This window comes from Dysidea avara, chromosome 9, assembly GCF_963678975.1.
Source record: "Dysidea avara chromosome 9, odDysAvar1.4, whole genome shotgun sequence".
NCBI classification, from domain to species: domain Eukaryota; kingdom Metazoa; phylum Porifera; class Demospongiae; order Dictyoceratida; family Dysideidae; genus Dysidea; species Dysidea avara.
Window position 1 is genome coordinate 19936826 of NC_089280.1, and position 24967 is coordinate 19961792.

At 37.5% G+C, this 24967-nt stretch overlaps 1 protein-coding gene and 1 long non-coding RNA gene across 5 annotated transcripts in view; one reads left to right on the forward strand and one right to left on the reverse strand.

Moving 5' to 3' along the window:
* Nucleotides 1–10159, reverse strand: part of LOC136267113 (nucleotide-binding oligomerization domain-containing protein 1-like) — a 42309-nt gene extending 32150 nt beyond the window's left edge. For 2 of the 4 annotated variants that reach the window (XM_066062180.1, XM_066062176.1), the window contains exon 1: nucleotides 10016–10159. The gene's annotated coding sequence lies outside the window, so the exon portion shown is untranslated. Of the gene's footprint in view, nucleotides 1–8147; nucleotides 8181–9632; nucleotides 9851–10015 lie in introns of those variants that run through there. The other 2 variants (XM_066062177.1, XM_066062179.1) reach the window with 2 other exon arrangements.
* Nucleotides 10160–10477: 318 nt separating this feature from the next.
* On the forward strand, nucleotides 10478–17631 carry LOC136267315 (uncharacterized). Its single transcript, XR_010706625.1, has 4 exons — nucleotides 10478–10633; nucleotides 14644–14826; nucleotides 16834–17114; nucleotides 17167–17631. It is a non-coding gene; the product is annotated as an uncharacterized lncRNA (long non-coding RNA).
* The last annotated feature ends 7336 nt before the right edge of the window (nucleotides 17632–24967 follow it).

Sequence of the window (24967 nt, forward strand, 5' to 3'; positions counted from 1 at the left end):
TGGGTCTCTATTTCGTTGCTAGCATATTCCAGCTGTCTGGTTTGGTTACGGTGGGAAAGGCAGCTGACGTATTATTTCGTGTTCCATTGGATAATTATGTGTAGCGTCACAGCAGGAAGTTACAAGCGTATGAAAAGAGATGGTGTTTTACTACAATTACCGCTGGTGCCTTCGCGGGAAAAGCCGTGCAATTAAATACGCGTAAAAAAGCATAATTTTGCCACTTGCGTTTCGACTGGTATCAATGAAATAATTATCTCTTTAAGGTTACGGGATACTGTAAACCCCACATGTACACTATCAATCATTTTTCATGATTAGGGGTTTGATTTTTCTTAATGCATTGTTATCAAATATTTATGCATTCTTAACTTCTCATTAATCAACAAATGTTGTTATGGAAACATGAGTTGTCCCCATGCCAATTAGTGAAAACTATGAACCAAAAATCAGACCAATGAAGAACCATGAGAACTTACTAACAATTCTAAGATTTGAAGAACATCACTTGTGAGGGACTGACAAGAGGATTTGTGAATAATGTGTGTAGTTGCTGAAATATGACTGTAATATGGCCTAAAGCAGGACACTGTGGTCACAAAATTAATTTTTAAATTGATATCACAAGCACCAGAAACATTATTTCTAACAAATGGCTCCGTCAGGACCTAGACAAGAAACCAAACTAGTAGTCTGTTTATACAAAATGTTAACAACTAGTTTGACAATCCTGATTTTTGGTTCAGGAAAATATCACCATTAAACAGCAAAACTACGCATGTGCTTACAGGTGCGCCAGTTGCTAAGTGTGTTGCTTCTATGTACCTTGTAACTGTCCAGTCAGCACGCTATTATTCTCCCAACAATTTAAGCCTGTTACCAGCTGATACACAACACAACAACACCAAGCCCGCCTTAATTACATAATAAAAGTTATGTTTGACAGTCGCTCGCTATCCCGTAACCTTAAGGAGATACGCTTTTTAAACCAGGCGCGTACGTACGTACCCACGTGAGCAAAATCGTTTAATAACGGTAAAAGCAGCTTTTACGTAAGAAGTAAAAGTGAAATGAAGTCTGTATTAAACTTCTGCACAGGTGAACTTTGCTCTGAGGTGGTTTCTTTTCGGCAGACTGAAATACGGGTGTGGTGACTTTCCTCAGACTACCTTCCCCTTGAGGTTTTCAGGCATTTAGCAATTGAAAAACTACGGTGCAGGCCTCGTACACTACCAGGAATAGCCTATCGCTTCGAGTTGAAAGGGGGCGTATCCCTTACGTACGCGAATGAAAATGAAGAGTAGCTTTGAGGCTTTGTCAAGAGAATTTGTGGGAAAAAACACATTAGTCACACTATAAAACAGTTTAGAAGATAGTTCTGTGCGTAATATGTTGGTAAAAGCGGTTTGTTTAACAAACGCTTTCTTAGCAATGCATAGCAACGTAATTGAACGAATTGCGAATATTTCATGAATTACAAAATACGAGAATTAGCTAATAATATTATTGCAAAACCCAAAACTACCCTATTGTAAAGTAGTAATACATAGTTGGTTAATTCATAGTAGCATATACTGTCTATAGTTAATTCCAGATGAGTTAGCTAGCTGCATGGCGCCTGGTTTTTAGAAGTAGCACAACATCAACTTGTTACCTTGGTTTTACACTAGTAGGTTGATGAATGTATATTATACCTACGGTTATCTGCTTGTATAAGTATATGTAATAGGATGGATGGCTGTGGTATTCAGGATTAATAGTGCGAGCATTGTAAACAGGAAGGAGTAAAATAGTGCGAGGCGAAGCCGAGCACTATTTCCTTCCTGTTTACAATGCGAGAACTATTAATCCCAAATACCACAACCATCCGTCCTATTGTAAATTAATCCGACAACCATAACAACTGTTACTAGGCAACAGAAATTCAAAAAATAACCACTGCAAAAGTCCAATCACACTTAGCAACCGTTGCTATGGTCTCAAAATGACTTTTACCTTAGCAACGGTTACCTAGCAACCGTTGCTAAGCAACCATATTATGTCATACCTTGGGGCATCTATCACTATGGTAACAATAGTTGTCAAGTCGGACATTTATTTCTAATATAAACACACCACACTATTTTAACCAATCAAATTAGTATTATAGATTTTTGTCATGGGACCTTGACAAACAAGTGTAATACTAATTCTATTGGCTAATCGCTTGACGTATTTCAATATAATACGTCAAGCTGCTATTGAGAGTATTATACAGTAACACATTCAGTTGTTGGATTAGATAATGAAACAGTAGACCATGTAAAAAGACTCAGTCCAAGTGGAAAACATACTTCTTCTGCTCCGCCAGTGTTAGTGCCCCCAAGAAATGCCTAATATGGACTAATGAATCTATGCTAGCTGCAAGTAAAGCCATCCAAAACAGTTCCATAGCTGCTATCCATCATGGCATCCCCACAATGATGCTTTAGGACCAGTGTTCTGGTAGAATTATATGCAAAACCAAACCTGGACCTCTGCTTTACTTAAAGCAAACAAACTTAGCAGAATTTTTGGAATTAGTGTCTTATGTTGAGTATATGGCAAAGCCAAAAAGCGAAAGAGTCTGCAGCTTATCAAAAAGGAGTGTTAAGAAAAGGAAAAATCACTAATGGGTACATGATTTTGCCACCTTATGGAAAAATATGAGCTTGTGTAAGGGATGCCTTTGTATGTATAAATGTAGTGATGCAAAAAGAAGAGCTGGACAACTATATTTGTTGACTTCATGGACAAACCTGAACAAATCTATATAATGTTGACAAATTCAGGATGTGCCACTTGAGCAACAATCTCCTAGAGTTGTGGTAAGATAAAGTAAGGTACTATACCTCAGGTAATAAATCACAAATTACAATAGTAGGATGCATCAATGCTATTGGCCAAGCAATGCCACAATTTATTATCTATAATGCAATGTGGATTGGACTAAGGAGGAGGTCCCTGGTACAACCTACAGATTAAGTGATAATTGATGGACTGAAAAGGAACTTCTTTAACAATCGTCACTTTTTGCATCATGCTGGATGGCCATAGTGCTTGCTACAATATAGACGCTTTTTCATTAGCAAGATAAAATGATATTATTATTTACTCTTGTGCTGCACATGAATTGCAACCCCTCAATACTGCTGTGTTGGGCCATTGAAAAAGAACTGACATGAAGAGTGCCACATGTATATCCAATCGCATCCAGGAAGAATCATAACTAAATACCACTTCAATGAGGTCTTTGCTAAAGTATGGCTAAAAGTATGATGCCAGCAAATATAAAATTAGAGGTTTTAAAACCTGTGGAATTTATCCATTCAATCCCATGGCGGTTTTAGATCATGATCATACTGAGGGATAGTGTAAGTAGTGCACCAACCAGACAAGATTAGCTTACAAGGTGAATATGGTACAGAGGAGACTAGTGAAGCAGTAACTTTTACTCAAGAAGAAGAGGTCCGTTTCACCTGAAAATGGATTTAACTTATTACTGGAAATTTGTTCTATTAGGATATTTTATTATTTTTAAAAAGCCCGCCATTTTTGATAGTTTTAATCTGGTTGCCACCGCCATAGTATAGGCAGTGCACCATATGAGGGGGAGGGAGGGTGGGGTGTGCAAAACTCCCACACGTGTAATTGGGAACAATAAAATAGCAGTGTTTAAACGTTATCTAAGAAGACAAATGTATTTGTTACATGCAAATGCACTACTTAGTGTAATGACATTAGAAACAGGCAACTTAATATATGGCGGATTCGTCCGCCCACACACACTCACACAATGCACATCTCAGTGAACTGGGCCCACCCACGCATATTATTGCATAGATAATAGCCTTAGAGTACTGTCTGTGTGCCTGTGCTCTGTTTTGTGCATTGTTTTAAAGTGATTATATACAAGTGCACGTGATTATACTACCATATTCTTTTGGTTTAGCGCAATGCCACTAATGTAAGGATCAACAAAGCAGCCATCATGTAAGCATGATGAGTGCAATGTGACCACACAGTTAGTGCACACATACTGTACATATGTATAGCTTAGTGCTGTACACCTACAAAATTTTTGTCTCTGGTTAATTGCCTACCAATAATTGGCAATACCCAGTTACTTGGTTTGTTTGTATATTGGCAGACATAATGCAAGTCAACAAGCCTGCTGGAAGGTTTAGGGTGGTACCAAAGTGACCATCAACATCCTGTCTTGCAATAACAGTTATTACAATCACATATTTACACATTCTTTGAGGTTACGTTATGATGTTAACACTTGTCAGCAGGGACCAAGTGGGTGGGCAATAACTGGTTTAAAGGTTTCTTCACCAGTTATTGGCTGACCTAGACAACACTGGTTAATCGGGCACCAGTGTATAGCACTAATATAGCTGTAGTACTAAAAGCATACATACGCATTTCACCAATTTGGCAGAAAGGGTGTGTCCTTAAATTAATAAATTGCTGCATACTTTCGTAAAACAGGGCCTTAGCTAGCTATCCAGCAAAGCACAAGACATGCCCTTTCTTTAATTACAATTTTATATGCCATATTTGATTACAAATTGATATTTTACCATACATAAAATACTTGAAAATTAGTGCAGGCCAGGGGTTAATTAACCACGAACATGCTTTGTACTAACGTCTAGGTTTTGGTGGGATAAAACAAAATTTTAAGCAGAGGAATTATATTTTATTGTTTATAAAGGAAATATTCAAAAACCAGGATTATTCCATACATTTTCTCATTAGACTAATATTTCTAATAGAGCACATTTCCAGTAATGCATACTAGATCCTTGGTATATCTGTCGGTTGGAACTGAATCATCCTGAAGATGGATTGATTAGTTTCTTTCCAGATGTAACTCCTTTGGACCCCATCAATATGGATTCAAGTTTACCATCAGCGATAGAAAGAATTGATAGAACTCCAACTGCTACTAATATTCCGCCTAGCATCACTCTGCCAGACTTCATCTCCTCATCCAAGTACAGGAATTAAATCAACTGCTGCTCAACTTTAGAAATTTCATTTCCTTGTCCAAATACAAGTAGAGCACCAGCCATCACTATTAATCCAGAGCTAACACCACCTCACTTTTCTGGTTGTGCTGTGATAACTTCAGTATCTGCTGCATCCACTGTTACACCAGGATCAACACCCTCTTCCCATGAATCAGGTACACAAGTAATTTTGATTACTATTTATGCTGTCAAATATGCCAGCATAAAAAAAGCATAATAGACTGGAGTGCCATGCCAGCATAATGCTAGAATATTAGATGGATATTTTAACTATGGAACTAATTCCATGAAAATAGATCGATACTCCCTAATAGAGTGGAAACTGCGAACTGCAATAGAGCACTCAAATGTATTGTAAATAGCTCCTTAGATCGGTACTCTCTAATAGAACAGTCACCTGTGTAGTGAAATACTCTAACAGAGCATTCAATGATTAAAATATTCAAAGTAATTGTAAGAAAAGTTGTTAACCTAGAAGCATAATGCAAGTATAATGGGAGCACTGAAGAGCATAATAGGTGAAAATTTTGGTAAAATTCCTGAAAGAATTTTTGGGCAAAATTTTGAACATATTTGACTCAGGTTATTACTGTTACTTTGTATTTACATGAGCTTCTTCTGCAACTTGTAGAAATGCTCATTCGTCACCTTCATCAGTATCTGATGCGATTTCGAAGCATCTTGTTCAGTACGTACCTCCTCCCAAATGCTATATCTACCAGAGTAAGTGGGTCGAAAGTGTTGACTTTAGTGCAGAAAGATATGCTATTTTACGTGAGAAAGAAGAGAGAGGAAAAAATGAGAAAAGGAGGAACAGAAATGTGAAAAGGAAGAGGAAGGCTTAAGAAAGGGTAAAGAAGTCGTTGCAATCCAATGTGGCCAAAAGAAAAGGGCACAAGAGAAAGGCCCAGAGTGTCAATGATGCAGAATTGCCTATATCCACCTCTCATGATTGGATGACACAGGACTCATGGCCAGAACACACAGAGATCGACCACTGCTACTATGCCTGATCAAGATACCAATCAAGATTATGTGTTGTGAATTTTTAAAGATGTCAGATTGGGTAATGGTACAAAATGGGCAAAGTGTGTATGTAGCAGGTGGATCCAAGTAGACACTATCAGTACAACTGCCATAGATGAAGCTGGAGAAGAAAGGATATGTTCAAACTGTGTGGTTTAGTTTGCAACATATGTGTTAGTTTTGATTAAAGTTTGTTATTAAATTTTATCTCTGATGTAATGCATGTTATTGAAATTTCAATTATGCACAAAAGTAGGTGGGTGGTATGACTGTATATCATACCTGCAGTGTTAAAAATTGTGGTGGGCTTCTATAATCTATAGAGAGTTCAAGTCATCCAAAGAGAGTTCAGCTAGAAACAAGTTACCATGCAGAAAAATCAACTAGAAACAAGTCACAGAGAGTTCAGCATTTCAAGTCACTTTGTAAAGAGTTCACCCACAAGTATTCTGTAGAAATTTCAGCTATGTCGCAATTCTATTTATAGAGAGTTTAGTTAGGTTGCAAGTCACTCTGTGGAGAGTTCAACTACAAACCATTCACCATGTAGTCTAAGAGTACAGCTACATTACAAGTCTCCCTGTAGAAATTTCAGCTACATACACATTTCCCTGTAGAGTGTTCAGCTGCAAATAGTTCAACCTGTATAGCTATGGTGACTTAATTTTTATGATCAATCAACACAATTGTAAATTACTGCATAATAGTACATGTATGTAGCTACTTCTCCCTCATAATCCTCATTCCTGTATATAGTAAAGAAAAAACACAAGTTAAAAGAAATACCCAAAACTGGCCATAGTCTGGCTTTAGGCATGAAATTACAAAAAGAAGTGATATGTAATTAAACAACAGCCAAGCTGTAAAATAAGAGTGCAGCCTCCATAAAAGCCAGGGGGGAGGAAGATGTGAAATCTAAGGTGGCAGGTAGGTTAATGGCAAAAAATTTAATAACAGCAATTCAGGTGAATTTGGTGCCAAATCCTAGTGAAACTTGGAGAAGGCAACACATATTCACCTGAATTGTTATTATTAAAATTTTTGCCATTAATCTACCATCACAGCCATTTCTTGCCCACCATTTTGGATTTCACATCTTCTTTTACCCTGGCTTTTATGGAGGCTGCATCCTTTTCTTAAAACTTGGCTGTTTTTTAATTAGATAATCATAACCATCTAATAATGATTTAGTGCCCATGATGAAGGAATGTGCTCAAAAGGATCAGTCTAATCCTAATTTTTTGGGGGACCAACAACTTCATTGGAATCAACTCGCCAGAATATTTGCATCACCGCTCAAGTGGATGTTACAAAACCCTTAGAAATTCTGGCTTACGTATTTTACCAACCAATACAGAAAACTCTGCAAGATTATCATTCTAAGTATTTAGATGAGCAATTGCTGCAACAGGTTAACAGCCAAAAGCCAGAACGTCTGGCAAAGTAAATGTTGATATTGTCCTAGACGAAGTGGAAAAAGGAGTCTGTGGTATATGACAAACACACCAGATGGATACTCTTACATGGGTGAAGTAAATAATTCGCTTATGGAGCCACAGCAGAATAAGAAGAATACACCTTCCAGGCATCCTCTTGTCAAATGTGTTATGGTACTCGTGGTCAGAGGACTATTTACCAGCTTGAAGTTTCCTTATGTTCATTTTCCCACTACAAGCACTACAGGCGCTGACAATCCTGCAGAAAGTCATTAAAGCCTGTACGAGGTGTTTACCATGAGACAGGGAACCTAGACGAAAATTGTTGACTAATGTGAAACGGGACAAATACCTAGAAGGGGTTTTTAAAAATCTATCCCTAGCCTGACTTTGATCTGCAGGCCACTCAGATACCGGCCAAGTGCCACACTCCACTGGACAATTGTTGAAGTGGAAGTACAACCTACTACAATGGTACCAATCACCTAAAAAATATTTGCCAGTACTCCCATTTGTATATACACACAATTAAACTCTCAAGAAATTAGGATACCCCTCTACTAAGGATACTTTTCCATGGTCCCATTTGTATTCTGTTCAGTTCATCCCAAGATTTTCATGATCACACCTAGTGCTTCATATGAAAAGAATGGCAGCCAATGAGATCCGAGTATTTTCACTGTATAGTACAACATTCACATGTGACTGCTAGATACATGTCAGATTAAACAACTATCAAATACTACACTTTACAAATCTGCTACAAGTATATAATGTTGGTCATACTGACTCATACAAGCTCCCTGATTATCAACAGTGAGTCATATTATCAAAGAATATAATTCCAGTGGAGTGTTTTCTCATCAAAATGTTTTTAAAGTCTATATGGTACTGTATCAAGGATGACATCACTGTTAAACTTAACACTGAGTGACATAATTATATGGTTAGAATTTGTGCAATGCGGGTATCCATTCTGAGAGAAAAAATATCTAAACTGTTCAGTCTAATTGGACTTTATGTCTGTAGCACTAGTAACTGAGTCTAGTTAGTCAGCCACCACTGTACTGGAAGATACATACTAACGTATGAAACTTTCACTTTCACAAACATACATTACTGTATGTATAACGATGTCACATAAGGTGATCATGCCACATTACATAAGCTACGTAAATGGAAATGTGATTACCAGTTCTGTATGTGTTCTTACAAATTTACAAATGCAAGTTAACCACTGCACACTAGTTACAATGCCTTAGTTACTTAACAAGTCATATTATCTGAAATGATGTACCCACTATACTGTTTGCTTCGGCAGCAGTTTCACCTCAAATGATGTTGTCTTTGTCTCAGAAATTCAGTTTACAGCACAACTCAGCATCTGTCTTATCAGGAGTTCCGGACTTCGTGAGCTCCTGGTCTCCGTCCCTATCCTTTAATAGTAAGATCAGATGGGTTGCACTGAATTGATCTGCCAGATTAAAACTTCACAAAAAGTAGTATCTACGGTCTGTACATTCCACTCTTTGTCCTTACTCACAATGATTGTCACGAGTAACAATTTATGCTCATAACAAAGCCATGGAGAGTGGAAATTTGACTGAAATTATACTTGCTAGAATCCAAGAATCATGGCCATCGTCTTAAATTTTGTCAGAAGCATCCGTGGTTTCCTTTTCCTACTTCTTTTCTTTAAAATACACGAAACAACTTCACTGCAAAGACTGAATACGCCGGAGAATACGCCATGCGCATGGCATGGTAGCCCCATTCAAAATGGCGGCCGAAAAGTGGCGTGGCTTTGGAAAGAGTCTATTAGCGTCCCCAGTGTCTGGGGATGGCTCAGAAGTAAACAGCTATTGGAGTTGCACCAGACCCTTTTTTTTTCCCCACCCAATACACGAAAAAACACGTGAGACTACAAGGGGGTGTCACTCAGGCTCTTGCTGTAGGTAGATCTGCGACCGCGGTCAAACTCTAAGTCAACGGTCAAGGCCACAAAATAGCTCTTACAGTGGGTCAAGGGTCAAGACGATACGGAAGGTTCGAAACCCACAATCGAAAACTATACGTAGCTATTATCAAGTTTACGGAATTATACGTAACTCACAAGAAGTAAGGATCTCCAAGATGTTTTAAAGCTCCAACAGGCGTTTCGCCGTAATTTTGATAACTTTTCTCTCCCAGCTGCTGGTAGCACGCATTAAGAAAACTAGGTTACAAGCGCAGGTGCGTGTAGGAAAATAGAGAAACAAGTGGAGGTCAAAAGTTCGACAAGAAACTCTCAAGTCACAGGTCAAAGACGATACACGCTGCAAGTCAAGGGTCAAGGTGAAATTTTCTCCGGTCAAGACTTTGACCGCGGTCGCAGATCTACCTACAGCGTGAGCCGACGTGACACCCCCTTGAGACTACTCAACTGCATCCTGAGAAACCGGCAAAGATGATGTTTACGGAGCTAAGAACAATAACGTTACAACCTAATCTACTCACGCTATTAATGCTTTTCTAGGTGACTCCAGTAGCTAGCTGGTTTTCAGTATTCACAAATAGCGGATCACTCTTATTCCAAATCCCGCTTCGAAAAGTGCTGCTGACCGCACTTTCTCACCAGTATCGGTAAATTCCCATCATTAATGATCACATACCGTAATTAATTGTAGCTTTTCAAATTAATTTTTTTTTGTTGCTTGTAACTACCAGTCGCCCACGCGCTCGATCACGCGAAGGTCGAGTGTGTGGGCGGATGGGGACGAGACTAGCTTGCCACGCCGCCTCAGAGGAGGATTTTACAGGAACGAACGATATGCAAATTCGGTCTACCTGTAACTCACCCGTCATTTACGCTATCCCTCTGAAACTCTAGACTTTATAGCAAGGAAGTGGCAATACTGAACCGAAAGGTTTTTATTTTCGCGTCTAGTAGTTTCCCCGAGCATCCCACTTTGGGAAGTGATCTTACCCAATCCCATGAGGTCACGTGACTTGTGTTTAAGTACGCGCCTCTAAAATCTCGGTATAATTTTTATTAGCAGATGTAGCCATTCCACAGGTCAATAACAGAAAAGATGGAACAAGAAGTCTCTTCTTCGTGACTACAGATAGTTGAAAGTAAAATCGTTTCTCTGTTTGGGTGTATGCATACACAGTGTAGCTATCATGGCTATAAAACTAACTTGACATGCTTCCTTAGTATCTTGTGTACCACTGTATTGTGTTACAGTATCTTGTTGTTTTTTACTCCACAAGAAGAAATGGAATTGTTCTAGTACTAGTAGTAGTTCCCTTAACAAGACCCAACACAGGAAGGGGTAGGTGAGGGATAATATTGATAGGTGCATTACACCCACTGACTGTATTTTATATCCCACCTCCCGGTAGTCTAAGATGTATAGGCTTGTACGTGGGGAAGTGATATGTATGTGGTTGCTCAGGACTGGCTCAGTCGAGGGGTCACTAATTCCACTGACAAATCCTCAAAATTGTGTACGAGAGGCCCAATATTCATAAAGTATTTCTAAATACAATACTGTATAGCCAGAAACTTTGGCGGATTTGCAGCGATAGGATTTTGGCGAGAACAAAGTTTGATGAATTTGTTGAGCTTCTACAGATTTGCATTGGACAAACGATTTGGTGGATTTTAGTTTGGCGAAACATCATTCATTTGCCAAACTTTCTAGCTATACAGCATTACTTTTATTTACCAAAATATTTTTACTTGTGCATTAACAAAACAGTAAATGACTGGAGACCATAGGAGCACAAGGGCAATAACCTGTTATATCCACCTGCACCTGTTGAGAGAGTGAACAGAAATGAAAATATCTAATATTGTAAATGATTCCAATTTTATAATGGATTTCTAAACGGATTTCTCAGATAGTGTATGAAAGTAAGATATTTGTAGTCAAAAAAGTTACAGCTAGCCATGCTTACGTATCATAAATAGCGTAAGTACCTACCAAAAAGAAAAACTAACTTTTAAAAAACCGAAGTTACAACTACTAGCTTACTGTAGTGAAACAAGCATTACGTTACTTAACCAAAATCTAAATCATCCTCTGAGATGAGAGCAAACTGGCGAAGAATCATCTTGGCATTATAATGCCACAGGCCTAGGGTTACAGAAAGTTGCTGCAGCAACTGTCTTCTAGCAATCTTCGGGGGCAAACTATTCCGATCTGTCAGCTATTGAAAAAAGGCTGGAGAGGTCAAATGGAGACCCCAAACAAGAGGAATAAAGTCTCCTCCAGTGTTATAGACTATGTCTAGGTACTGGTTTTCCTTAGCCTCCTCACTGGCAGCAGCAGCCACCCCAGCCTGATAGTGTATGAAAGTCCCAAGCCGTTGGCGACCCCCCGGGCTCAATGATTTAGAAAGTCCATGTGTTGCCATTGTTAATGAGAATGTGCCTATGAATATTACACCCCACAACTACCAGGTTGCGTAGCATTTGTCCACAGGGTAGGGGAATTTTCAACAAGAATAAGCATGGGCTTAGCAATTCCCCTAGGTACGTATGTAAATTGTATGTGATTTGTATTTTGTAACACAAGTTGTCACAGGGGTTGGGAACTTGCCATGTAATGTTTATCCACCATTCCTTACATGTCTCTGCTCAACTAGCATAACGTTGACAAAACCAAGTGTTTGCCAAATTCTTGTACAATTTGTTTAATTTAATGGTGACTGTGTACCTGCTGCCTAACCCAGGAGCTCGAGGACAAGAACCTTAGATCAGCTGCAACAACTGTTCCATAACTAGTGAGTGCATACTTGACCTAATTTGGGAAAATCATTGATCTGCACACATCAATAGATTGTGAGATATGCAGCTTTAAACATTTCACTCCAGTAAAGCTTGTGAAGACCAAAAGCTACGAATGAGTTTGAAATTTTCACCGTGAATACAACCAACCATAGTGTTTACCTCACTTTAGTCCATAGCAAACTAGCATTTCATAACCATAATTTTAAGCATCCTTTTCACAATGGTATCTACAACACAAGCACGTCACTATAGGTGGTGGGCGGGCAATTGGTATATGAACAGACAATGGCTGAGTAGGTCATATACAGAGTTGGGGTCGTTACACTAAAAATGTAACTAGTTGCATATTACTTGTTACTTTTAGGTGATGTAGCGTGCTACAGTTACATATTACTTACTGAAAAAAAGTAACAAGTTACATATTACTTGCTACTCTGAGGGCTGTAACTAGTAATAATATTACATATTACATTTGTTCGTTACAAACTATAAAGTAAGTCCAACCTTCTAAATACAAGCTAGCTACCAGCTTACAACTACAAGTGACACGAGTGAGACACATGTTTCTCTGGTGTAGTTCAGCCACAAATACATACTTTGTAGTTGTATCTTGGCCTCAAGGGCACTCGCCATACACTATCATCCTTTGTCCATGCCTATAATGCTATCTCCAGTCTTGTCTGGACCCAAAATGCAATCAATCACGTGCCTGGATACAATGCGCGCATTACATTCGTTACAATTTCCGGATGTAATATCCGTTACATATTACTCGCTACTTTGTCATGTAACGTGTTATATTACTCGTTATTGTAAAAGTAATATTATTATGTAATGCGTTACCCCCAACTCTGGTCATATAGAATCTCCAGCCTTAATATTGGGCTCTCGAGACCACCTGTGCTAAAAAATGCACATAAAAAAATGTCTGGACAACTGTTAAGGGTGTCCACGGCTCAATCCTCATGTTCCAGCTGGTCCCAAATCTTCTCATGAAAAGCAGCCTAAACAAATTAGTGGCATGGCTGTGATGCAAATGTGGTCGGGTCTTCATCTAGGAAATGACTAGGGGGAGGAGGGGGGGTTACAGTTTTATCAGAGCAAGGGGGGATGCCACTCCAGAAAATCTTTCCATTTTTGACTCTCGTAGATTGCTTCTGACACATTCTCAGGTACCTGAAAATGTGACATGCCGCTCCAGAATTTTTTGTGTTTTATATAGGGACCCACCGATTATGCTCATAATTTTACCTATTATGCTTAAATTTATGCTCAATACTTACCCATTATACCCAATTATTTATGCCTCAGTTCTCATGCTCTGCTAATAATTTCCAATTTATGGATAAATAATAAGTGGCTGAAGCACAAACTTACTTGTCAAAATGCATATCACAGAAAAGATCAATATACTGTAATAGAACAGTCAGCTATATGATTGTTCTATTAGAGTTACTGACTGTTCTATTAGAGTATATCGATCTTTCTGTGATAGCTATTTTGATAAGCATGGGATTAATTATGTATTACATTAGCACAATATTGATAGTTTCAGTTTGCAAGTACGTAAGCAAATGTGTTAGAGTGTATTGGAGTACGTATGTCTCACTGTCAAACATTTTTATTACATGTCTGGTGGTCTGGAGGCGAGCCTAACAATGTATGCAGCTATGAAAATTTGCACCTACAGTGTTAATAATAGACTCCATATTATTAACTTTACACTACATCCCACTATACCAGTAATGATATCAATGCATTTGCCACTAAATGTGTATACCAGTAGTACATGTGTATGTAGAAATAATAGTATACGTGCAGCAGCATAATTATAATATAAAACAACACCAAAAAATTAAACTATTTGCACAAATGTGTGTATTTGCTTTGGCATATCTGTGTTATATAAAAACCACAATACTAGGATGCCCTACAAAGTACTAATGTATTTATGAACATGTAGATACTGTTTTGTGCATGACCTTAACATTAATACTTAACAGTGAAGATGTATTTACTTGCTATCAAAATGACTGTTCTATTAGAATATCTGTCAATGGTGTAAGAGTAATTGAACAGGATGCTGTATATAAAAAAAATAGTCTGTAGTACAAACAGAGCCATGACTGTAAATGGCCCAATTTCTATGAACAACCCATGCTTTATTTAATAAAATGTATTTGTGTTCCACTGAGCAGCCTACCATATATGTTCATTGCTGATTTTTGTGTCCTTTTGCCTATGTGATGTGTTCTATTATAAAGCACACATACACACTATGAATGTACTTGTGTATCAGACAGTAGTTTAGTCTTGAAAAGTTGGCACATTTATTTCTTGTGTGCAGGTGGCCAAGACATTTTGGAAGTCGTGGCAGGATTTTGAACTCCATAATAGAAATTAATACACCTTAAGAGAGATGTTATGTATATCTAGTGCAGTGTACAAACACAGTTCAGTACTCAGGTCAACTTTGTCTCTGTCCAAATGTTGGCAGCTGCAGCTGGACAAGAAGCCGGCAACAAAGCAGGTTACCTATCTATGAACTATGTACATGTATGTACACAAATACTTCTACAAAATTGCATTCAATTTTCTTACCAAGACTGCTTTGAAATGCTCTAACAAAATAATTGCCTTGTTACAATGGGTTGCTTATACATTAAGGTGATTTGTGATTGGACTAACATGCCCTCTTACAAATACGCATAGCTTACTTCTATATAACATCCAGTAGTTAATAAGGAGATCCAGAGCATCGGTAATCCATACCCTACCAAAAGTGAATGTTCAATTAGAGTATTTCAATAATTAACACCTAAAGATTTCAATTACCCAATAATTTGTTTCTCTTTCTCTCTGCACAGTTTATTATAGTAGATTAGATGGCAAAACTGGAGCTTTTAAAGTTGCCAAGGAAGCCAACCAAATTAAAGTGCAGTTGTCAGGTAATGTACAACACTTCTATAGCTTATTTGCTTATTAGAAATGCTTTCATTGAGTTTCATGTAGCGGCATTCATTTATGCATCCTGTTAGCACTTACAGTTAAAATATTTTGCTGCAATGCTGTTTAAGTTTAGGTTGAAAGCAGAAGTTCCAGACTTCAGCTGTTGTGGCTTCTTTGGTTCTATGCCGAGTATTTCTGGATTATTCAGTTACCTGAGTTTGTAATTTTCTGCAGTTTTAATTTCAAGTTTCAAAATGGTATGTTGTAATGTAATGTTTACTTTGAAAGAGTAGTAATAACTGGGCACTATATTGTAATCTGTAAACAAACTAAATTGGTAATAGTAAAGTACAGTACTGTTGCATATAATTTAACCGGATATTTGAGGGGATTATGTATCAAGACTTTACTAGGTATAAACCTATATAGGGGTATGTGTATAAACTTGGGACACGTCAATTTTGTGGGCAAAATTTTTGGCATAATGGGTGGGTAAAAACAATGAGCAAAATGCTGGCATAATAGGTGCAATTTTTGTGCCAAGTGGGCATAATAATTGCACAAAAGATCAAGATACTCTAATAGAACAGTCAGACACGATAAAGTATCAACAATGCATAGCTAATTGTTATGGGAAGAAAAAGTAGCAATCAAGATACCCTAATAAAACTGTCACACAGGTTAAGCAATATTAGTTAGCTTCTTGCTTTACATGTTAAGAACAAGTGCAGATCAAGATACTCTAATAGAACAGTCACTTTATAGTGAAACTGTAGCTTTGCACTTGGAAATGGTAAATTAACAAGATTAATGCAGAGCAAAATATGGAGCATATTAGGTGAAAAATAAAAGAATTGCTGGAAAGAAATATAGGTGGGGAAAAAAAGCAAAATAGACTTGTCCCTAGTATAAACCCAATCTGTTGATGCATTATTACTATTATTATAGTTGGCAATTGCTGTACATGTGTCAGTCAATGAAACATATGCCAACTTCTTTACCTATAAGTTTAGTTTGTTTAATTGATGATCTTTCCCAAATCAAATGGTCAATATTTTGTGACATCACCATAAAATATTACCAAAATCATGTATCCTCATATCTAATTTTTCTTACGGGGGGAGGGGTTGCCCAGAAACACATGTTACCCTTCTCATAACCCTGTAAAATCCCCCCTACATTCCAAAATGGCTTACCCTTTGGCTTATAATCCCTGCACTAAATTACCTGACACAGTTTGCACATTCTTGCTTGGTGATATCACGTCTCCATTTTCTTTTCAATGTGGTCTGCACCATCACCAATGAAATACACCATGCTGTTTTTCAGCCACACAAAACCCTTCCAATATAATGATGTCTGACTTCATGTAGGATGACAATTCAGACCGATTCATCTTCCTTGTCACCGCCCTTTGCACATACCGCACAAAACTCATTTCATACGCCAACATACAAAGACTTTTTTGCAGTCAAAGCATTGTATGAATGCTTATGTGTGCATTCACACCATCCCCCATCAACAATGGCTACTATAGCTGAGTATTCTCCATAATACCTTTTTGTATTACAATTTGTTTTCCCTTCAGCTATCATTGAATTGTTCACCACCATTTACCAGTAACCTCTTCCATGTGTACAAACAAAGATTTCGTCATTACTGGAACACCAAGAATGTTCATTGATTCTTCCAATGAATTGAAACCACTGTCTATTGCCATTGTCCTCAAACAGCTGCTAATTTATTGGTCCAGTGTGCTCTGCCAGTACTTGTGATCTGCTGATTAGATTTTGCAGTTCATGACTGAAGCTAGTCCATCACAATCTTTTTCTTCAGTGCATCAGGGAATTTACCATCTCCAATGGGAAGGTCAGTACTGTATCACACATTGTGTTACTTCCTGTACATGTTTGCTTAATAGATGCAGATTTACTCAGCAACACCTTCACACTCTTCGTGAGACCATACTTCATGGCTCATGTGACATGTGGTTCCGTAATAGAAGATTCAACAACAGATGGTTCCATAGCTAAAGGGACGCAGTGTTGAACGATGGCATGGTTCTGCAGTACAAGACTGTGGTGTTGCATTTGTGCTACTATGCTTTAGAGTTGTAAGTATACCACTTATCAGTTAAATATACAGAGTGTCATTGCATATTTATCTGTTATTTTCTGCTACAGAAACATCCCAATGTCCATTACAATGGCACCACTTGCTTCCCATTTTACATACATAGCTACTATGTGTAAGTGTATGTGTGAAAGCCATCTTATACTAGCAGTGCTATAGAATTTCAGATACTTAATTTCACATGGGACCAATAGCTGTTTGCACCATGTACGTACTTGTATAACCAGCATTTTTGAGGGATCACAAAAATCTAGAAAACATTAATTTTTTGTGGCAAGGTAATAGCTACATGTATCAACTTCAAACATTCATGATCATATTTTCACGAAGCTACCATTACTCACGAAAGTTTCATTCCTCAAAATTTTTGGTTATACAGTATAATATTGCTTACTTGCAATTTTAAAAGTATTTAGTACATTACTACCTGTAATTACGCTGAGTTTACCAATTATATATTACTTCCAGCACTTCCAAAAAGTTTTACCTATTATTCTCATATCTATCTTATCATTCCAATAAGTCTATGCATGTGTCTTCTCTGGAATACCTTATTTGGTTACTGCATAATAAGAAAGCAGTCCATCTGTAACATCAGCCTCCATGACTTGTAGGTATATAGATAGGTAAAATAGTGTTCTTTATACTCTTTGTAGTCCCTCTAAGCTCTACAATTGCCATTAAATTATTGCCAGTGTAGTCAACTTTACTGAACAAATGTTTCGGGAGTAAATTGTTGATTATTTATGGCTTAAGTGTCACAATGGGTCACTGGAGAACAATTTAGCTACTTATTCATTTAACAGCACAGTTTAACTCATAAACCATTCCGTGGACTCACAAATCTGATACACAAGTAAATTGTAGGGTGGCATATGTAGGTGGCAATATTGTGACATTGCTTTGCTGAGTAACAGTAAATATTGTACAGTAAACATTATCACAGTGTGCTTGTACTATTGTCAGTTGTTTTAGTAACAATACAAGCATGCATTTCTTTCAATTAATTACTCCCATTATTTCCTGTCTACATACCATTTCTTATTACCACACTTTAATAATGAATATGATATAGTAGTACAGTGTTGAAATGACAGTTAATTATATAGCTGTACCACTAAACTATAGCTAAATTCTACAACTTCATGTAGCTATATATGCACACATTGTCTGTCACTATGTAGTTTTCTGCTATTGTAGCTATCAGTTCTCATGGATCTCCACCTTGATGTAGTTGAAAACATACTGTTCATTTGAACCCTCCCTGTACACCTCCAGCCACAGACCTTGATCTAGATTGATAGAGCGTGTATAGGCCACAGGAGAAATCACTCCACTGTCAACAGAATTGTAGCATGAACCCCATTTTTGGGATGGTTTAATGGTTAGGACAAACTGTTCCAGTAGGATGGAAGAGTTATGACTAGCACCAGGATACGCTTTTCTTGCTGTGGCAGTAGACCCCATTACTGCTTCCATTCCTCGACAACGATCAGCTTCTTCTCACATTTCAAATCCTACTCCATACAAATTCATCAGATACAAAGAACTTAGGATCACTGTCTCCACTCCGTACTCCACTGTCTAGTCCAATAGTCACTACTACAACAATATCAGCATTAACAGAGAGTAAATTTTTCTTCAGCAAGAGTAGTTTGAAAAGTAGACCGTAACTTGGAAAGCCTGTTCCAAAATATAGTGCTGTAGCATTATCAGTATAAGAGGAGGCAATGTGTGCTTTGCTGACTATATACCTGGGAGTATACACCTTGTAAAAGGGTATTATTGTATCATATCTCACCAACTAGATAGAAATACAAAATTCAAGTCCTATTAAATCTCAGCACATATTGTACAGCATACGAACCTCACAGTTGGCTTGTATGAAAAAGCACAATGAAAGTCCAAGTACAAGCTGAAACATCTCAAAGAAGCTGATTTATCAGATTTCAACGTTCAGCACACTCAAGCATTTGTATACCAACAGTGGCTCTGATTTTGAGACAGCAGTCTGATTATTAATTTCAATTCACTTTGTCTGGTGAAGCCTGTCAAATTGTATACATTATATGGCTGCATACCAGGGAACAAACACTGACTGATGGTCTGATGATTTTGTATTTTAGAAATTCAGAATGTGTGCAAAATCATTGTTAATCAAGACACACAATAGTGTGTCATGCATCTCAAGTAGCCAGCACACAACACAATTCATTGGAAGCTAGAGGGTCCAACACTATGTATCTAATAGCTACACCATTTAAGTGTTTTCTGAAGCATTTCCAAATTTAGCCGTATGTATCATGTTGTGGATAATTTATAATGGCTGGGTTTTCTAATACTGCTTGATTAAGTAACTGAACCCACAAGTATCTGAACAACAGAAGTAATTATTTTGTTAAAGTATTTCATTATCAGGGGTTTGTTCTATTAGAGTAGTTGAACAAAGCTCTGTAAATAAACGAACGAGAACTTATTTTGAACACTTTTGTGATTGAACTGGCACACAGGTGTTTGGAATAATGGCTGTAGCTGAGCACACACATAGATGGGATGATCTCAATAAAAACAATCTTTTCTTTTAGATCAACCATTTCTAATTTAAAACCAAAACGCTCAATGAATCTGTAACTTATAAGATCAAGAGAAAGGTGTGGTTGTTACTTTGTTGTCATACTATATCCCATTGTAGGGACTTGCGAGAATTTTGTTTATAGGGAGTGAAGTCTCTCCCATTAGGTTATAGAAGACTATATTACTATGAATTTGTTACTCACTACCAGCCATCAACCCAAGTATAATGCTACGGTCACATACAAAATCCTTTAAAGTTTGATCAGTCCATGTACTGTGGTGATACACCAGGTATATACCCAACTTGTTTTGCAGGTATCATCAGCTATTATTGAATCATTTACTCATACAGTATTCTTACCATATATGGCCATGCACATACATGTTCATAAAGACTGTTGTCTATGTGTTAATTGTTAGTGTAACTGTGACAAATTTATATGAAGACTCAATGGCTATAAACTAATCAAGAAATGTGGTGTGTAGTCATGAGTCCCTTATACTTGGGGAAGACCGGAATGTGACTGAAGTTGTGCAATCCACACATAGCTCGATCATATATGATCATACTCATGTATGTGTGTCAAGACTTATTATGTCTTATCATGAGGTAATTGTTGATAAATACACTATTATTTGCTCTTGCCCACTCTTTTATGTGCTATATTCTTCATATAGCATTCATGGCAGTGCTTTTACTAATGCATAATTTTGATGTCAAAAATCAGGCAAGTTAGCTGTATACTTGGTCACATCATAACTGGTAGTCATACCTATACTTGAACAATCACACAATGCACAAGCAAAAATTAGGCAAATCTATATTAGAGTGAACATTTCTTGGAATAAATAGATGAATAGCTACATAATATTATTTGTGTAAAATTGCTATACTGCATCTGGAAAGAATGGTTACCATGACTACAAGAAATGATTTTTGGTTCTATAATGACTAATTCAAGCAGCAGATAACTCAGTCAACACATGGAAGCCTAAATGATTAGAGGTGCTTTATACAATTAGTCTGCATTTAGGTCATATTAATATAATGCATGGGAAGGAAGGATGTATTCACTATAATCTTAACATATTGACACTCCAGTTATTAAATGTATTTCCTGTTCAGCCAATGGTGTCAAATTTGGCCATATACCAATAGCCAATGCATATCTGCAAAGCTTAGTATTAGTAATATTTGAGAGCACTGTAGCTATGAATTAGCAGGAGCTTATGAGCCACCAAAGGTGGCAACTTTGGTAGCTCATAAGCTTGTGGGATTAGTAAGCAAACCATTTTGGTGGAACCCATACTAACAAACCAATTGGAGGAAGGGTGTTCATATGCTTGAAAAGTACATAAAATCAAACATCCAAGAGCATTGCTCAATTACTCTCATAAAGCGTACACTTGTTGATAAAATACTCTAATTGAGCAGGCATTCAGATAATCGAATATTTAGTTAATAGGTGTTCAGATAGTCAAGGTTAGTCTGGTGCGGCCAGCTATCAGTAACAAAATTTATCATGTTTTCAATCTAAAAATGTACATCTCAACACGTACATATGTACATCTCAACACGTATTATGTACATCTCAGCATGTACACTTTAAAATGTACATCTAAATACGTATGCTTTAATATGTATACATCTCAACACGTAGCTACGTATTAAAAAGCACATGTACGTTACAGTACATTAGTATGTAGTAGCTACCAGAAAATTCTGTGTACCTGCTCTAGTGTGCATGCTCACTGTCCATATTTCTGTGTATGCGGAAGAGCATGTGGTGACGTTGTCGAGGTGATGTCTAACAAGCCAGCTGAAGAAAAGGCAATGAAAGAGAAACGATTGATCTCTACTAATATTGAATCGTGGCCTTCCTAGGTTTCCGGTTGACACTGGTGTTGTGCGGTAGCTTGAAGGTCCATCAAGATAAGAGTCTACTATGTCCTGGTACTCTTCTCATTTATAGTACAATACCCTCAAGCATCCTACAAGATCATTCAACATGGAACAATAGCCATCTAGAGTGGAATCCTCCCCTAAACGACCATGAACGGTAGTGCAGGCAATGATTATTTGTTTGATTTGTCAAAAGAGACTGTAGGGTGACACCAAAAGGCAGAGCCTGTACAAGGGTGTTTCCCTAGAAGATACAAAACTAAAAACGGAAGGGACAAATACAGAGAAAATACAACTACAAAAACCAAGAACACATACACATATAAATTAATCACAACAAAACAGCTTATACACAGCTTGGCGAAACTTAGACGAGCTGAGATCAAATACATCACACTGTAGAGTGTTCCATAAAAAAGTGTTCACAAAGAAAGAGTGTTTATGAGAATTGATAGAAGACTGTAGTGGAACAAGGGAGAGAGGATGCGCTCAGGTACAAGACATATTGAAATTACAGTAATTTGATAGCTTCAAAGAATCGTATCTACCATTTAGGATGTCATAAAACATAGCCATGCTCAAATAATTCCTTCGAGATGACAGTATTGGCCAGTGTTACCTCTTGTAGACAAGCATTAGAAGATTTATTTTAACACTTATGTAATGGTGACCAATGACCTCCACAGGCCCAACGTGCAGCACATCGTTGGACAGATTCCACTGTGGACTTATTAGAGACAGTGTGAGGATTCCACACGGTGCAAGTGTACTCTAGTGAAGGTCGTACTAAAGACTTATAAGCCATGGATTTGGCCTCAGTTGTATCACCCCATAAAGTGTGACGTAGGAAATTCAAAGACTTGCTGGCTTTGGCTGCAACATATTTGCAGTGGTGTGACCATGACAAATTTGATTGAAAGAAACTCCCAAATATTTACTAGAGGACTTCCAGTATAGAAGAGAGTGGTTTATGAAATAATCATAAGATATTTTCTTGCCGGCGGTGTTTATTTGAAATAAGAAAAGCTTCACATTTGGATGCATTCAATTGAAGTTGCCACTTGTCTGCCAATCACAAATGTGATCAAGGTCCTCTTGTAACAATTTACAGTCAGATTCACACTTAATTTCCCTTTACAAGGTGACATCATCTGCATAGAGTTTCAATTTAGAGTGCTTCACAACACTGTGCAATCATCAATATAATTATAGTAAAAACAAGGGGCCTAAAACAGACCCTTGAGGAACTCCTGATTTAACACTTAACCAATCCGAAAAAGCACCATTCTAGTTCCATTAACAGTTTGGTTATTTCATCAAAAAAGAAGTGACCGCTTCCATATTCTAGCCGACCACACTGTGCTCATTACTTAGGACCTACGAAAACAATGTGTGCGCTAATTATATAGAAACTAATTTCTTGTGAGATTGGTGCACGCGTTAATACATTTTTTAAAGTGTACGTGTTAAGATGTACATATGTACGTATTGAGATGTACGTATATAGATATACATTTTACAATGCACGTGTTGAGATGTACATATATAGTGTACATGTTTAGATGTACATTTTAAAGTGTACATGTTGAAATGTACATATACATCTCAACACGTGCATTGTAAAATGTATATCTATATACGTACATCTCAATACGTACATATGTACATCTTAACACGTACACTTTAAAAAATGTACTAGCGCGTGCACCAATCTCACAAGAAATTAGTTCCTATATAATTAGCGCACACATTGTTTTCGTAGGTCCTAATTAATGAGCACAGTGTGGTCGGCTAGAATATGGAAGCGGTCACTTCTTTTTTGATGAAATAACCAAACTGTTAATGGAACTAGAATGGTGCTTTTTCGGATTGGTTAAGTGTTAAATCAGGAGTTCCTCAAGGGTCTGTTTTAGGCCCCTTGTTTTTACTATAATTATATTGATGATTTGCACAGTGTTGTCAAGCACTCTAAATTGAAACTCTATGCAGATGATGTCACCTTGTAAAGGGAAATTAAGTGTGAATCTGACTGATAAATTGTTACAAGAAGACCTTGATCGCATTGTGATTGCAGACAAGTGGCAACTTCAATTGAATGCATCCAAATGTGAAGCTTTTCTATTTCAAATAAACACCGCCGCAAGAAAATATCTTATGATTATTTCATAAACCACTCTCTTCTATACTGGAAGTCCTCTAGTAAATATTTGGGAGTTTTCTTTCAATCAAATTTGTCATGGTCACACCACTACAAGTATGTTGCAGCCAAAGCCAGCAAGTCTTTGAATTTCCTACGTCACACTTTATGGGGTGCTACAACTGAGGCCAAATCCATGGCTTATAAGGGAGAGAATAGACGTCTTAATGATTAAGACAAAATATACATTACAAGCATACAGGGGCCTAGACACAGGGGTACCATGTGCTGATGGATCAGTACAGAGCCCTGGCAAGACTTACATTAACTAAAGGTAAATTAAATTACAATACACAAAAAAAGAAACAAAAAAAAAAAAAAAACTATATCTACATATATGTAATACTTAAAGTTTACCTAAGGTGGTCTAAAGATCCCAGCCCGGGAGGCTCTAGAATTAAAAATTCTGTAAGAACAGGACACAGCAATGCGAGCTGCCTGCTCAAACAAGGATCTTATGGTTTTCTTTGGCACTTCACAAGCAGTAGCCATTTGAGCAATTGTTTCTGGCAAAAAGTGGCCTAAACAACCAATTTCAATTGGAACAAGATTGACAGTTAACCCAGAAAGCTGGAGGTCATATTGCAAGGAGCTATATCGATCTTCCTTTCTAGCTCTAGCAGCAAGAAGATGTTGCTGGGTATTAGTTGGTACTGTCAATTCGAACAAACAAATGGAATCATTAGAAACCAATACCAAGTCAGGCCTGCTGAGGGTGGAGGAAAGATTGGTTGGGATGGTACTAGGGGGGCTGGAACTAGCTAGATAACCTGGAAGGTCAGCATAAAGTTTGAATGTTTCAGGTAAATGCTGTTGGAGCCCATGAACAAGGACCTGTAAAACTGAATCATGTCTCCAGGTATACCTGCCTTGATCTAGAGCAGCAGGACAGCCAGTCAAAATATGGTTTGTTGT